We start from the raw sequence: 16,835 nt of genomic DNA on the forward strand, positions 1-16,835 counted from the left end.
GCGTTGCCCTGGCATGGGTTGAAGATCCCACGTGGCTTTCCATTGCTCTGTATGTGCTTTGCGTGTGGTACGTTGTGTGTGTTTTCCAGTCGTTGGGGTTCACACACTATTACTTCACCGCGGGTGGGTGTTGACTATGCGTTCTTCTACACACAAGGCAGATGGTGAGTGGTATCCCGCTCGCCCAGGGCCGATCGCATGTGAAACTATCCGCAAACCCCAGTAATACACGTACCCCACTCGCACAGGGCCCTTTCGCATGTAAAACTTCCCGCGCACCCCAGTAATACACGTACCCCACTCGCACAGGGACAATCGCATGTGAAACTTCCCGCGAACCCCAGAATACACGTACCCCACTCGCACAGGTCCCTTCGCGTGTGAAACTTCCCGCAAACCCCAGTAATACACGTACCCCACTTGCACAGGGCCCTTCGCGTGTAAAACTTCCCGTGAACCCCTGAAATACACGCACACGATATTTTTCACACAGCGGGTGTCCGTGTTTGTCACGTACCCCTTTTTTTTACGGCCATACTGGCCTGCGTGTTGATCGCGTACATTTTTTTTGGGCTCCTGGCTGCCACACCGTACTACGTGTGTAATTTTTGCACGCACGTGGGCTAATGGGGGGCGCTTGTCTCTTTTTCTTCTTTTTATGGGGAGCCTGTGTGTTGCGTGCACGTCATTTATCCTAGGAGGCCACAGTATGGGACATTCATCATAGTTGTATATGCGTGCTTTTTGTTTGCCTACACTTTTGTAATGCGCAGGGACGCTACCGCCTGCCCTCGTGTGGCAGACGTTTTTAGGCCTGTGCATGTCTTTGCCAATGCGCGGGTTTGCCTTATTCGATTCCATGAATACGTGTGGTTCGCGTGCGTGTGGGCATTCCGTGTACTTCCCAGCAGTACTTCCCCAGTTACGCCTTCGTTTTCACACGTTGTTCCCCATTCCGCGTGTTACGCCCCGTGTCCCGCCCCATTTTTGGTGTGTGCGCGGACATTGTGCGCTTTCCCTGTGCGCTTCGCGCACTGCGTTGGAGCTGTTGCAATAAAGTGTGCGCCCGTGTGCGTCACGCTCGGGTTTGGCGCACATCCCAAGGAAAACACACGCAGGGACTTCCATGAATCACACACGTGCGCGTGCGCCTGTTTTTTCATGCTTGCGCCTGCTTGCGCCAACATTTTCGGCGCACGTTTGTTCCATGAATCGGCCCCTTTGTCTTGTTGTGGCTTGTTCACACATCAGTATTGTCATACCATGTACGTCTAGTTTGTCTGTGGGGCTAATTTCTATGATTGCTTACATTTCTTTCTTTAACATTGTTTCATTGAATTTGAAACAGCTTGCAAGAGTTGGCATTAAGGCCATACAATTGACATTTGTGTGCGCTATTTGGTCCACAACATCAGTTGCACATGCATTATCGCCATAAAGTGCATGTATATGTCGGTTTTTCAATACAGCTTGTGCTTCTTGTGATAATACACCAATGCTAATACTTTTTAAGATGTTGGCATAAGTGAGATCCGCAGATTGCCGCATGTTCTCTGTTAATTCTCTGTACTGGAAATGCTGCCAAAGGTTAACATTACCTATACTAAAAACAGTTTTCCAGCAGAGTTTGTGGCCTAAGGTTTTAAAAATCGGTTCACCTTTCACCGGTGTCAATTGTAGAAGATCTCCGAAAACGATAATGTGTTTCCCTGCAAAGAGTTCTTCGTTATTATTTTTAAGTACTTCTTGCAATCTGAGATGAATCAAAGCCAACATTAGGTTGGAGACCATGCTCACTTCATCTATTAGTAGCATTTTCATTTGTTTCAATACTCTACGTAATTCCATTGCAGCTTCTGCAGAAAGTTTGTAGTAGTCTAATTTATTTTGATGCTCTACTGGAAGCAGTAGTAATCGGTTTAAAGTCATACCGCCTATGTTGTAGGCAGCTAAACCTGTGGGGGCTGTTACAACAGCTGACAGTTTGTTGTTTTTCAATTGTTGAAGGAACTTGCTGAGGATTTTAATTAAGAATGTTTTCCCTGATCCAGCTTCTCCACTGACGTACATCAGTATAGGTTTGTAATTTTGGCAGGTACATTCTTTATTTTCGTGTTGTATACCATGTACAATTGGTTTTGTTACGTCTTCAAAAATGGTGCGCTGATCGTTGTTAAGTTTTGCTTGTTGTACAGTTAAGTCTTCTGTATCTTCTTGATACTGATACATGGTGTTTTCTACTTCTGCCATAGCTACTTCAGCCTCATTTACTATTAGTGGTTGTCCTAATGGTTCTTGACTTCCTGTTACAGAAGGTTGACTACTGTCGGAAGAGTCTTTGGGGGTCATTACAACCCAGGCGCTAATTGCGCCAACTTTACCACCATGGTGTAAACTATGTTTACACCATGGTGGATGGCGGATTTACCACCCCATTCCAAGGTGAGTGGGGCGGTAAATCCCCATTTCCCATTTTTCCTTCCCCATTTCCATTTTTGCCCCATAGGGCATAATGGGAGTGGGGAAGGCGCTAATTACGCCACCGTAAATTACGGTGGCGTAATTAGCATCATGGCAGGTTAGCGCCATGGATTTTAACGGCTGCTAAAAGCAGCCGTTAAAATCAGAATAGGCGTTAAGGGTTAACGACGGCGTTAACCCTTAACGCCTGGGTCGTAATGAGGCCCTTTATCTAGTTGGGCCTGAAGTTCTTCTTCCTGTTGCTGCTCATTGTGTAACGTTGTTTTGTACTGCGTAAAGTTCACATCAGTGATAGTGTTTTCATTTCCTTTGAAAGCATCTTCATAGCACTTATAATTATCTAGTATGTCTTCCTCTTTTCTCCATGGTTTGAAAAGTTGTAACAGAGACATGTAATATAGGTATTTCTGTTGCAGAATTTTTAATGACAATTTCACATGATTAATTAAGCTTCATTTGTTAAGTTTCACTAAGCTCCCTTCACAATCGGTCACTCTATATCTACGTTTGCTTTCATCGGGTTTTACATTATTTTTCTATGCTAAGTTTTGAGCTATGTGGTATAGACACATGCTTTCCAGAGTGGTACTCCTGTTCGGATAGTATGTGTCCAGTAAATTGTTTTTTAGAATGTCTTGGCTGTTGGGATCATTTTTGGCAATTGTTTCTATGTCCTCAGATGATTTTAGCACTCTTTTTCGCGATTTTGCAGGACCAAGACTGAGACATACTATGTTGTCTGATTTTCCATACAAAGCAGTGCCGGTTAAACGATATGCTGCTTCATAGGCCCCACATTCTCTATGAGAGAGCAGTTTTATGCCTAGGCTGTACAATTTCTGTGATAATGTTTTGTCTGATGCTAGGTCATCCCAGAGGTCTTGAAGCTGTGTTTTTTCTGCTTTTGTTAAGTAGGCTGTAACATTGCGTGCAACAGCAGTTGAATTGTTTGCAATGTACTGCACATCTATGTTTGCATTCCATAATAGGGCAATGATTGCATTGTAATCATTGATATATTTTTATGTAATACGTGTTTTTAGGTGATTGACCTTTAACACTATGTCGAACTGAAGACATGAAGTTGTTTACTTCACCTGTTTCTGTAACTTGTCTAGGGAAACCAAAGCGGCACTTGGTGTAGTATTTATCTTTTTGCTTGTATTTGCAGTGACAATATTTGCCACATTTGTGTCTTTGAAATTGTAAAATCTGCCCATGCAGCTCACTATGTGTCTGTTGTGAAGGGATTTCACATGTGACATATTTTTGGATAAACTGCAAAACAGTGCTATCACTGTCGTGCCCAAATTTCGGTGCACCTTTGATCCATAACAGCATGTGAATATGCGGTGCTCCTCTCGCTTGATATTCTTTTCTCCAAAAGAAGTGTTGCACTTCTCCAAGGGGAGGAACAGTTGTATTACAAATAAAGTGTAGCATTGCAGTTAAATGATGATGGAAATATCTTCAGACATTAACTAGATGTAGAGAGCAAAGTTCTCCAGGTGTTAATATATCTATGTTGTTTTTGTTGCTGTTTGCTATGCATAGGAACTCATGTAAATCTTCCCATGCATATTCTGCACAACTTAGCGTAACAAACCAAGTTGGTTGTCCAAGGTTTCTGATCATGCAACGCACGTCTCTGTGCCGTCTGAACCAGTATTCCTTTGTATCACGTATGTTTGCAAACAAATTTGTTATACTTGACTGTAAAACCTCATCTTTTTTCTTGAACTTTTTGTATTTACTGCGTAGCTGACATATTTTGAAAGTGCGTTCCAGATTTAAGAATGTGTTCAACTCCATAACATAGTGTTGCTAATTCACTTTCATAGACTAGGTGGAATATGTATTCCACATTTTGTCTAAATCTGGGATCTTGCGAATACATTCATGTTATAGTATATTTTGTACACTAAATTTCTTACATTGGAATGATGTACTGATATTCTTTTGATATCATTGAAGGTACTTTTGCAAATAGGCCCAGAAATGCAGGCTAATGAATGTCCTTTTAGTCCTGTGTCTTTCCGCTCTGCACAAATATTATCCATATTTTGCATCACTTTAATTTTACTTTTGTCTTTTTTTACATATTGATTGAGGAACTGATGTAAAGATTTGAAAGCTTTGTTTGGAATGGCACACATTGATGTGCATGGCCATTTGTATACTAGATGGTGTGGTTCTGCTGAATCGAGAGGTAATTCTGATTTATCAGGAGATAGTTTTGTAAGCAGTGTTTCTTGTTCCATGATGGTAGTATTGATTTTCTCATACCCTCATCCACTGCTATGGATGGCAATTGTGTATGTTTGATTTTGTTTGTATGCTTCTTCATTAAAATATGGCTCTGTGGTTGTTGTGTGACTCCATTCACCACCACAAACTTGCAAGAAATTGTTTTTGTTTACATTCCATTTATTCCTGAGATTCTTTTGTAGTTTGGTACTTTGTTTTGTTAGTGCTTTCATCCTATTTAATACCAATATGAACTTCTTTTTGAGAAGGATTGCACTGTCCACGAGAAATACGTGTTCATACTGGTACAGACTATATGTAACGCTCACCTGACTCCCACGGGGGCGCTGGCCTGGTTCGAGCTGCTGTGACCTCGACTAAGGTGATGCGCAGGGTTCGGAAGACGGACTGGATCGGGCCCCAGATCTGGCTTGTCTGACTCGCAGAAGTATCCTTCTGTAGGTGAGAATTGGGGGTTCACTGTCTGCGGCCTCCCACTTACCCCTCTCACCCTCCTCAAAACCCTTCTGTGCTTCCCCGTAGCGTCTCACCTTAGGGTCTGGAAGGACGAGCTCTCCATCCTGCTTCTGATGCAGGGGCGCGTTGGTATCCAGTTACGTCACTGGATTTTCGGATGGGTGAGAACCAAACTTGCTTGGCTTCCAGGTAAATGTTTCTATAAGTGGTTCCCCTTGTGTCCATGCATTAATGTTCTAATGCTAGTGTCTTTTTCCCCATAGGGGTCGGGGTACGAAATACCGGGGAACAGGCACCGACCCGAGGTGAGCGGTGAAATCCTTGTGGAAATCAGGTAAGTCTTTAATGAGTGTTTTGGTAATGTCTTTTCATTCACTCATTAACGCTGATGTCTTTTTCCCCTTAGGGGCCGGGGTCCGAAAATGCCTGGATGCGGCGCGGACCTGAAATGAAAAGGGAATGACCCAACAGGTAAGTCTTGACATGGAGTTTTAGCTTCCCTTTTCCCTTCTTTCTCTCACCTTTGTTCTTGTCTTTTTCTCCCTAGGCGCGGGGGCGCGACTGCGAATCTGGATGGTCGCTGCTGAACATGGAGGCACGAAGCACGTGTGGCTGATCGGGTGTGGTTTAAATAGCCTTGGAAGAAGTTCCTAGAATGTGTCCTTCCTCCAATCAGGTATGTATCCTTCCCCGACCACGCCCGGGTGGTAAATGAGTCCCGCAGGTAAAGTAGTTCCTTTCAGGCCTCAAGGAGGCCGGGGTTCTGCAGCATGGTCTGCATCAGGTAAGTGCACCCAAACACTTTCATAATGAGCCTGGCGCCTATGGGGGTTGCTGGGACCTTCCCCGGGGACTTGATGTCCGCTTTTGGGGATGCAGGGCCTGAGCCGGCTCCCCGGGAGAGGGCATTGTGACAGCACTCCCCCCCAAGGACCCTCCCAAGGTTGTTCCCTCCGGGGGTTTTGGTTTGTTTGGGAAGAGTCGGTGGAATTTCCTGACTAATCGAGGTGCATGCACATGGTCACTGGGTTCCCATGACCTCTCCTGAGGTCCGTACCCCTTCCAATCAATTAGGTAGAAAAGCTTTGACCTAAACATTTTTGAATCTAAAATGTTCTTCACTTCGAATTCGGGTTCCCCATCTATTTGAATAGGTTCTGGAGGTTTGAGTAGTCGGGTTCCGGGTACCACTGGTTTCAGAAGTGACACATGAAAAACAGGGTGAATTTGCATATTAGCTGGTAAATCAAGTTTAACCGCTACTGGGTTAATTATTGCCGTAATAGAATAAGGTCCCAGATATTTTGGGTTAAAAGTTCGAGGCCCTTTGAGCGGTAAATGTCTGGTAGCTAACCACACTTGATCCCCAATCTGATACGGAGGTGCTTCACTCTGATGTAGGTCAGCATTCTCCTTGTATTTTCTCTTGGCTTGTTGTAAATGCGTGGTTGCCTCTTTGAAGGCCCGGGTAATGGTAGAATGCAGATGTTCTACTGCGGGCACTCCGAGGTTCTGAGGTGAGTCGAGGTTTGAAGTTCAAGGGTGATGTCCAAACAAGGTATAAAAAGGACTATGGCCAGTTCCAGAGTGTACCGAATTATTATATGCGTATTCGGCTATCCAAAGAATGTCTTTCCAGTTGCTTTCAGATTGTTGTAACATACACCGTAAGTACTGCTCAAGGGTCTGATTTGTCCTCTCGGTCTGACCATCGGTCTGAGGGTGGTGACTGGTCGATAATCTTACGTCGATTTGTGCCATTTGACAACATTTGCGCCAGAAGTGGGAAATGAATTGGCTTCCCCGGTCAGAGATTAGTATAGATGGGAATCCATGTAGCAGAACAATATTTTTGAGGAATTCTTTGGCTAGGACAGAAGCTGAAGGTAAACCTTTCAAAGGATTGAAGTGGGCCATTTTGGAAAACAAATCCACAATTACCAGAATGGTATTGTATCCCGAACAAGGAGGCAAGTCCGTAATAAAATCCATTGATAGGGTGTGCCAGGGTACTGGCGGTATGTCTAGAGGTTGAAGGAGACCGGCTGGTCTTTTCTTTTGACCTTTATTTTGGGCGCAAACACCACAGGACATCACAAAAGATTTAACATCTTTTCGCCAAGAGGGCCACCAGAATTGTCGTTTCACCTGGTCAAGGAGTTCAGGAATCAGAGGCAGAGGATAACGGTTTTTAACCGTTATCTGGTTCAATGCACGGTAATCGATACAAGTTCTAAGGTCGCCTTCTTTTTTAGGCACGAAGAACAAAGCCGAGGATGCCGGGGACTTTGACGGGCGAATAAAACCATTGGCGAGGTATTGATCCAAATATTGTCTCAAATGCAGGTTCTCAGGTTCGGTAAGGGCATAAATCCTGCTACAAGGGGGTTGTGCACCGGGCACCAGATCGATTTGGCAATCGTACGATCGGTGAGGAGGTAACGTGTTGGCCTGTTCCTTTTGGAAGACGTCCTGAAAGTCCTGGTATTCCAGAGGTAATTGCATGGAGGCAGAGGTTACAGATGCTAGATTAATCTTCAGGTTTTCTGGGTAGCAGGTTTGTGCACAATCCGAAGAAGGTTATTCTCTTAGCTCGCCAATCAATTCGAGGATTATGTGTCTCTAACCAAGGAATTCCAAGGACATGGAGTTTTAGCTTCCCTTTTCCCTTCTTTCTCTCACCTTTGTTCTTGTCCTTTTCTCCCTAGGCGCGGGGGCGCAACTGCGAATCCGGATGGTCGCTGCTGAACATGGAGGCACCCTGTAAAGGTGAGTAGAATGCGGCGCTGCAGCGATCGATGCAATGTGCTTTTAAAAATAAATGTCTTCCTTTTCAGGATTGTCGGCAAAATGTCTCTGGGATGCAGATTTAGCAGGTGAGGCCTTTTCCTTCTTCTGTTCTCTTATTCCCTTCCTTTGCAGGTGATTCAGGATGCTGGTAGGTGTGGCAGAAGTCAAGATGCAGGAGCAGACACGGTGAGCATCCAGCTGCTAGATGCAGAACAACGCGAAGCACGTGTGGCTGATCGGGTGTGGTTTAAATAGCCTTGGAAGAAGTTCCTAGAATGTGTCCTTCCTCCAATCAGGTATGTATCCTTCCCCGACCACGCCCGGGTGGTAAATGAGTCCGACAGGTAAAGTAGTTCCTTTCAGGCCTCAAGGAGGCCGGGGTTCTGCAGCATGGTCTGCATCAGGTAAGTGCACCCAAACACTTTCATGAGCCTGGCGCCTATGGCGCCATGACTGACTTTTTCTATGAGCCTGGCGCCATAGGCGCCAGGACGCTGTCCAAAGGGCCCCTATAAGGGGTTGCTGGGACCTTCCCCGGGGACTTGATGTCCGCTTTCGGGGACGCAGGGCCTGAGCCGGCTCCCCGGGAGCGGGCATCGTGACACTATATGAGATCCACATGAAGATTTTTTCGTGTACACCTTTTTACTGTGGATGCCTTGAATTCACTACAACTCAATATGGTATGTTGCTTTACAGATAGCCATTGTTTGTCTTACCCGTTGACGGCGCTTGCATACCTGGCTATAGTGAACTACGGATGACTTTTGGCATTGAGGTAGATGCCTGTGACATTAATGGTGTATTTGAGAGCCGATTAATACCCAGTTTGGAGACTTATCAGGTATTCTAAACATGTTTTTATATGTAATTTGTCGTGCTTCTGCAGGAGTTGGATTCCTTCTCTTTTAACCTCTGGTGATTCTCTCACCCTTTTACTGAAATGATCTCTATAGTAGTGGTCTGGCGAACTTACCATTTGTGGCATTGCGGCACAAGAAGTAGTGATAAATGGCTCTTCTTCATAATTACCTTTGTTGTAATTATTTCTCTCTGCAAGGGTTACTTTGGAGACTCTTGTAGAATCTGTCATGGTGACGGGCTCTTTACCTCCTATCACTCCTTAGGCTCTTGTCTGATTGTAGTGGTGGAGGTTGTAATTTGTTTTATGGATGGTACTTTTGGGAACTGAAGGCCTCTTTCTATTTTCAGCTTACGTACTACATCCGTTGGTGGATGTGCTTTGGACCCCTACCGCACAATATTGAAAGAATTTTAAATGAAAAGAAGTGTTTTCCCCTGAAGGAAGTTCAGCCATTTAAAGGCACAAAGAACTGAAACATACTACATGTCGGGAATATATATGTTGACACATTTGTTTTGTGATGTTGTGATATGCTGCTATATTTGTGTTTTTTATGAAAATTGAGTTATACAATTGTAGTTAATATGATTCACTGTTGTGTATGTTTTTAGGGTTCCTCTCTGTTTTTGAAATAAATAATATATTTTTGAATAATCAGGTTGTACTTTATCTATTTTTTCAAGATAATAGTACCGGTACACCTTTTTATATATATAAAAAAAGTTTTTGCGTTCCCAGATTGATATCCACAATTGTTCATTTCTCTTTGGTTTTCTATCTCTTTGTTGATTATTATATATCTACATATCCCCTGATAGGAGAGATAGTGTAAATGGGGGTTATCTGTTGATACCTACATGAATCCCTAGCTGTACTGTACTGTACTGGCAGCTGTTTTTTGACAACATTTCTGTGTTTTGTTACACTTTTTGATGGAGGAGGTACAGTTTCGGTAGTTGAGACTTCCTTTATTATGTTACCTAACTGCATTAGCTGGTTTGTACCAAGATTCTTTACAAACTCTACAACAGGTGGATGCTTACATTGGGCACCTTTATTTTTATTTGCTCTAATTCTGCGTTCCTTTCTACAGAGTTGCTTTTTGGTAGGCATTCTCTAGTGTATGTTGAGAAAAAAAATATACTTTGGTCTGTTGTCCAATGTATGTGTGCAGTGTGCATGTGTGCATACGTCTGATGGGGAAGCTCTTTGTCATGGTGTGTCAACATGCAGTGAACTGTAACAGTCATTTGGTAAGGCTACTTTACTGTTTGTATACTACTACAATGTCCTTCAGATGAGAGTACAAAGTGGCCTACTTGTGACGAGAACCATTATTAATAACCGAAATGCTAAAAACTTCTTTTTACAATCTAACCTTTTAAGGATAACCGACGTTATTCAAGTACTAAACACACAGGGATTTGTCAGCCATTCTGCCTGTTATTCTTTATTCAATAAATGGATATTTGTAGGTAGAATGGTTTACAAAACCCACGCAGCCTCCTTAAGGAGTGGTTACAATATAAAGGTTGTACTGGACTTACTTTTTTGTGCAAGATGACCTGGTTTCTTCGGATATGTCGTCTGCAATGTAGATGCTGTTGATTCTCAGGAGAGTAGACTTCACTGCAAATTAAAAAAACAAAATCAATTACTATGTGTGTTTGCAGCAGTTATGATACTGCAGACATCAGTTGTGCTTCTTTTGTCAGAGTATTGAACTTTCATATTTCAACCCAGTGCACGTGCACATTTCACTTCACTCTGTGCAATGTTTGCATACTACTTGCAATATGGTACTTGAAAGTCTTTCAAAATAACTAAATCTTTTTAAAGGTATGGAAATACTTTGTTCTTTACAAAGTGTACTATGCATAGGAGAGAGGTTTGTAAGCGATAGGGCAAAGCACTGGATGGGGAAACATTTTGTACTTGTTAATGAAAAGCACGATGTCGAAAAATCAGAAGGAAATGTCAGCACTACAATCGGGAGCGATTACTATTCTCATAGGATCACATTGCAAATAGCATTACTGTAGGCCGTACAGAGTACAGAACTCCGACATTTCCACATACAAAATTGAGGTCTGCCCTAAATAGGCATGCTTGCAACGTATGCACAGGTTATGCTGCAGACAGTAAGCAGTTGTGCGATTTGTGATTGACAAATCGGCAATCTTGCACTTTAAAGAGGGAGCATTGTCATGTATTCCCTATGGACATTTAGCAGCATTATTTTGCTTTAAATCATAAGGCTTCCACATGTTCTCTGATTAAAATATACATACCTGTACTCTATACTGATGTATGTGGACATGTATGGAGCTGTACGTAGAAATTTGCAATTCTTGCACAGTAGCTTGTGAAGTAGGTGCTTTGCAATGGTATTCGACTTCCATTCAGAATCATCTACAGTAATTTTGAAGCGCGCAATGTTGATGACGGAGTTAAAATTAGCGATGTTCTATGTGATTGGTGGATGATTGTGCAACCGCTTAGTTGTGTCCAATGAGGGACTCGCTTTGGTACCGCTGTAGAAAGGGTGGAGGGACTGGGTTGCCGCACATAGGCAATGCTTGTCTGCTGGTAGGGCGTGTCACATACAGGTTTCTAAAGCAAATCCTGCATGGAAAGGTGACTGTAGGCATCAGCCAATCAGATGTTCACATTACTCTTTTGTGTGGAAAGACAGTGCACACACTGAAGATGGCAGAGGTGGAGAGGGTCAGGGTTTTGATGCTTGGAGATATTTTTTGTGCAAGGCTTACAACACTATTCCGAGAGTAGGCATGTGGCACACTATTTCGATGTGCAAAGAGTGGAGGTGGTGTGGAGGGCTGACACTGATGCCAATGCTGCGGCAATTCTGCAAGTTTGCAGAGACATGCGTAGAACGACCACTCCCCATGTGGTAATTTTGCACTACGGTGCTTCCCATTTGGGATATCTGACTTCACATAGTTTGTTGACAGATTTGGCACAGTTGGTTGAAGCACTCATGACCATCTTCCCAACAATTAAAGTAATTTTTTCTGCTTTACTCCCGAGAGTACAATGGAACAACACTTCTGTTTTCTGTCCAGATCAAAGCATCGGGAGGTGTATCATGAATCGCGGCATGCGTGCATTCATGTTATGAGTTGGTATGTTTTTTTGTAGCCACAATAACATTGTTCCAAGCAATGCACATTACTTTGAAGTAGATGGTGTTGCGCTTTTTTCTTCTTTGGGAAATGTGATGTTCCTTTGGAACGTAAGGTTTGCTTTAGAGAAGGTTCTGTAATGTTTGCAGGAGTAAAGCAAGGACAAAAAATACAAAAAAATACATAAAATACCAGATGTCTGTACGGTATCTGGCCTAAAATAAAAAAAAAACGGCTCTTTTCAGAGCCTACCTTAAAGGGGGAAAAGGGGAATAGTACTTTAATGTACCATCGTCACGCTCTGATCCTGTACGTGTCCGCGAACATGCCGGTAGTTAGCAGCCAGCACATATCACCACCGGGGATTCAAGGGTGGAGCTGCATGTAAATGAGAATGAGCGGAGCTAGGGATTGGTCCATAAAGTTCAGTAGGCATGTTCTGACCAACGTACTTTAGTAAGACTGTCTTCTCCCTCACAGGAGACCACACAGCCATGGCTTTCCATGCTCGAAAACAGATTATCTTGATTTTGGGAGATTCATAGATACATTGGTTGAAGGTGCATGCAGAAAGCTGCAGTTTATCTACAAATCTCGGATTTCCACATGCGGAAGTGCACTGGCATGGCGTGCGTGGCATGAGATGGCTGGACTTGGTACCTCTTTGTGTTACTTTACTGACAGAGCGTCTTCCAGATATACTAATCATTCATTGTGGAGGAAAGAGTTTAGGCCATGTATCTGGAATTTCTTTGCAATTTGCAACGAAGGAATGACTCGCGAAGCTCATGGACATGTTTCCAAATTGTCAAATACTTTTTTCCCATATTGCCCAAAGACAAATATGGCTGTGTTCTTCTGCGTTTTGTCCACAAATGGAGAAAGCAAGATGCAATGTGAATAAGGCTGTGTGTGCATTTTTCTTGAGATGTTGGCATGTCCTCTTTCCACAATGAAAACATTTTGTTTCACAGCACTTTCATTTTCTGCAGAGATGGAGTCCACCTCACATATGCTGGCAATCAGATTTTTCTTCGCAATGTACAAAATGCATTGCAACCTCTTTTGCAATCACACTAACTTATCTGACAATCCGTTTTCCCCATTCCACTGTTTGTGACCCACACCACACACCACCAAAAGGCTCTTTTCAGATCCGCCACTTACTCCCAACATACACTTTATTGCATTTGTTCCGCTTGCACCTTCCCTTTTTTCCTCTATGACTGTCCGCAAACATTTTCAGAACTCTGCAGTGGGCTACGGGCGTCATTTCATAGTTCTATTGCTATACTGAAAAAGGCGGCTCTAAAAAGAGCCTTTCGTGTAATTTGTATGGTTTTTACGTTCATTGCTTAACAGCACACGGCACACTAGGAGAAGAGGCGAAAGGAGGGTAAGGAAGGGACACCAGCCACGGGGATAAGAAAGGGCAATTGAACAGAGAAAGAGTTAGGGTGAGTTTTATTTAGGTAAGGAGCAAATTTTCTGGTGCTCAGTGACTGCAGCCTCAAAACCACTTTGAAAACCCTCCCCCCTGCAGAGTACTGCATCACAATACGTGCACACTACTGTCACCTTTGAAAGGTAAGGGTAAACAGCATTGTGAATGATTTGTGAGGTAGCTGGAGGGAGGCACTCCCCCACAGGAGTGTCTCTTGTGGTGGGAGGATCGGATACTGAGGATGCTGTGGAGGAACTCAAACGACTATGCTCTTCACATGGCACCACCTTGCGAATGTCCGCAGTGTGGAACGAAGTGAGGTGTCGCTTCATGGTTGTCGTACCAAAACTGTATGCTCCAAATCTCCCGTGACTCACCACCATCTCGCACTGGTTACACTTTACCAGGTTCGCACATGCTTTTGGTACTTTCCCATAAACAGAAAACAACCACCACACCCACGACTGCCGCCGAGCTCTCCTAGTGCGGAGTTCCTCCACTTCATTCTTTTCCTCCTCTTCTTCCTCAATCTCTACATCCTCACCCATATATATCTCTGCAGGCCCTTGGTGAGGTGGTGGTGGTGGCGGGTTTGGGGGTGGTGCAGAGGCTAATGACCCAACGGCAGCCATGGAAGCCATACAGATTAGTTTCCTTTTGGTCACTACAGCAGTAAAGGCAACACACCTCAATCTGCTATAGCTAGAAGGACAATGAAGATGCGCTCGGGGGTGTGGCCTTTTGTAGGGGTACAGGGGTGTGCCTCGTGACCGTCTTCATCCCTACAAAATGGTATCAAAATTTTACACAGCAAGTCCTGAGGTGGCCTATTGTTTGGGATGTGTGAAATTACATTTTTACACTCTACAATACTTTGGCTTGTGTCTACAAGTTCATTTGTATTGTTGCGGAAGCACACCAACCACGCAAATTAGTCCCCACACTCAGCGTAGGTGCGGTCACATGATGACGTCCTCAACACATCCGTCCCAGCACTGAAAGTTCCCTGGACAACAAATGGAAAGTATCAAACGTGCGCATGCGCACGAGTGTCCTACGGACATTGTTCGGGTTCTGAAACTACTTCAAAGTGCGACACAAGTGAGACGGACAGTTAGGAACAGGTGCGATGTTCGCCATACGTACGTTTCTACTGCACATGTGCACGCATTCTATGTTCACTGTACGGACAGTTCCAGTGTGCTTAGGACAACTCCATTTTGTTTGCCTATGAACTTGCCAGCCACCGTGCCTGTTATACGGATGGCACCATTTTGGCTGTGCCCGATACGGACCGCTATACTTTCCTTCACACACACCCATTTTCCTAATTTACATCCTTTCCGGACATCTGGTGTGTTCTACGAACATGCATTATCTCGTTTCCAAGCGGTACGCTGAGGTAGTACATCCTTTGGACACTCCTTTCTGTTTATGTACGCACAATTTCAACAGATGCTGCAGTCACACATCCCATCCATCTTACTTGCCATTAGACCACACCCACATTCCATTCCTTGCGGATAGGTCGAACAGGCACGCTGTTTACGAACATTTTACGTTTAAAAAAAAATAATAATTCTACACCCAAACTCTTTCTCTACAACTACTGTACAAAAACATTTCAAACACACACACACATCATTCTAAAGAAATACCGGGGGAAGCGGACACTGAAACAAATATGGGGGAATTAGGATTCAACATAGGCTGGTTATGAGGAGAAGATTTGTGAGGGGAAGAAGGGATGGATATTTCGTCAACACGTCTATTTTCCTCTTCAAGGTTTGGGGAAGGTTCACTAGGGAATGGAGAAGGAGGGCAGGTGCAGGTGGGGCAATGATAACAAACTTTTCCTCTCACACAGTCCTCCACAAACTCCTGTAAACTTTGAAAATTGTTGTTCAATGTGTCCATTTTCTGCTCTATCCTTTTTATCCTGTCTTCTTCTGTCTCGTTTGTTGCCCTTTCTTCTTTTCTTTCCTGGTCTATTAAAAAAAATAATACATAAGTTGAATGCCTCTTAAATACTAGTCACTATTTTACATATGCAGAGAACTGTGTACCATTATTGTCGATGTCTTCAGACATTTCCCCATGCGGGAAATACTCCTCCAGCCACTCCAAAGTACTGGCCATTTGTGCGTCAAAACAACAGAAACAAATTATTATTTCTACACAACATACAAACAAAAAAAACATCACCCATATAAAACATAATCTGCACTCACTCTTTTGCTGTAATGTCCCTTCGTCCTACTGCGTCCATCCACTGTCGTTCCAGGCTGCTGAGTTTCAATGAAGTGATTACGCTGGAGGCATCCTTTCTTTTTTATGGTCCCATCCACTTTATTCTACATGGTTATTAAATGTGTAGTTTTCTTTTCCCAGCTTCAGGTTTCCCTAGTTACGTATTACTACTTATAATGTCCTTCTTCTACGTTGCACATTTTTTGTGTAAAACAAGTGCATTTTCAGCTATCCCCCGCCTCTTTGGGTAATGTTGATCCTGTCCAACCCCGTCCGTAAACAGGAGCTCCGTCCGTCCCTTTTCCAATATCAATAGGGAGGGGGTTCTGTACGTTCTATGTTAAATGTATGCCAAGTACGTACATTATACTACATATCTCTCAAAATCACATGATTACAGTGTATATTCTGCTCAACGACTTCATTGCCACAATTTCATGCTCCACTTTTCAAAAACCTATACAATTCCGTACAAAAAAATCTTTGTTACGGGGACGTTATGCTTAAGTTGCCCTACCAGAAACCAGTGAAATTCACTACAAAAAAAACTTTGTTGATTGGACATTATGGTTAAGTTGCCCTAACAAAAACCTGTTCACTTCACTCAAAAAAAACTTTCCTCCTCCCCTTTATGCTTCACATTAAAACTGAAAAACCCCTGAAATTCAACAGTTATGGTAAACTAAGCCCCCAACCCTGCCACCACACTTGTGCACTGCTAACACTAACAGCCAGACCATGAAAGATGTCATCTCAAATGTCAATGATGACATCAATTATGACAACACTTGTTTAGCCCCTTTCTTTTCCTTACCTGACATACATATATATGTGCATTCAGTAAAAAAATTCACTAAAAGAATGTTATACTTCATAGTGCAACCAAACACCACTGCACATTCCCCCATTATAATAAGCTAAGCAACCATAACTCGCACCATCTACGTGCATTGCTAAGACTAAATCCCAAGAAATCAAAGATGACATCACCAATATCATTGATAACATCACTGATGACATGACATGTGTGCCTCACTTATTCCTCGCCTAAATTCCGAATTGACATTGTTTTACTTTGTAAAAAAAATAATATTTGCTCTAATGTTTTACAAGTTTTATGTGCCGTTGCAATTTT

This window comes from Ambystoma mexicanum, chromosome 2p (assembly GCF_040938575.1).
Source record: "Ambystoma mexicanum isolate Mex_15411 chromosome 2p, UKY_AmexF1_1, whole genome shotgun sequence".
In the NCBI taxonomy this organism is placed as follows: domain Eukaryota; kingdom Metazoa; phylum Chordata; class Amphibia; order Caudata; family Ambystomatidae; genus Ambystoma; species Ambystoma mexicanum.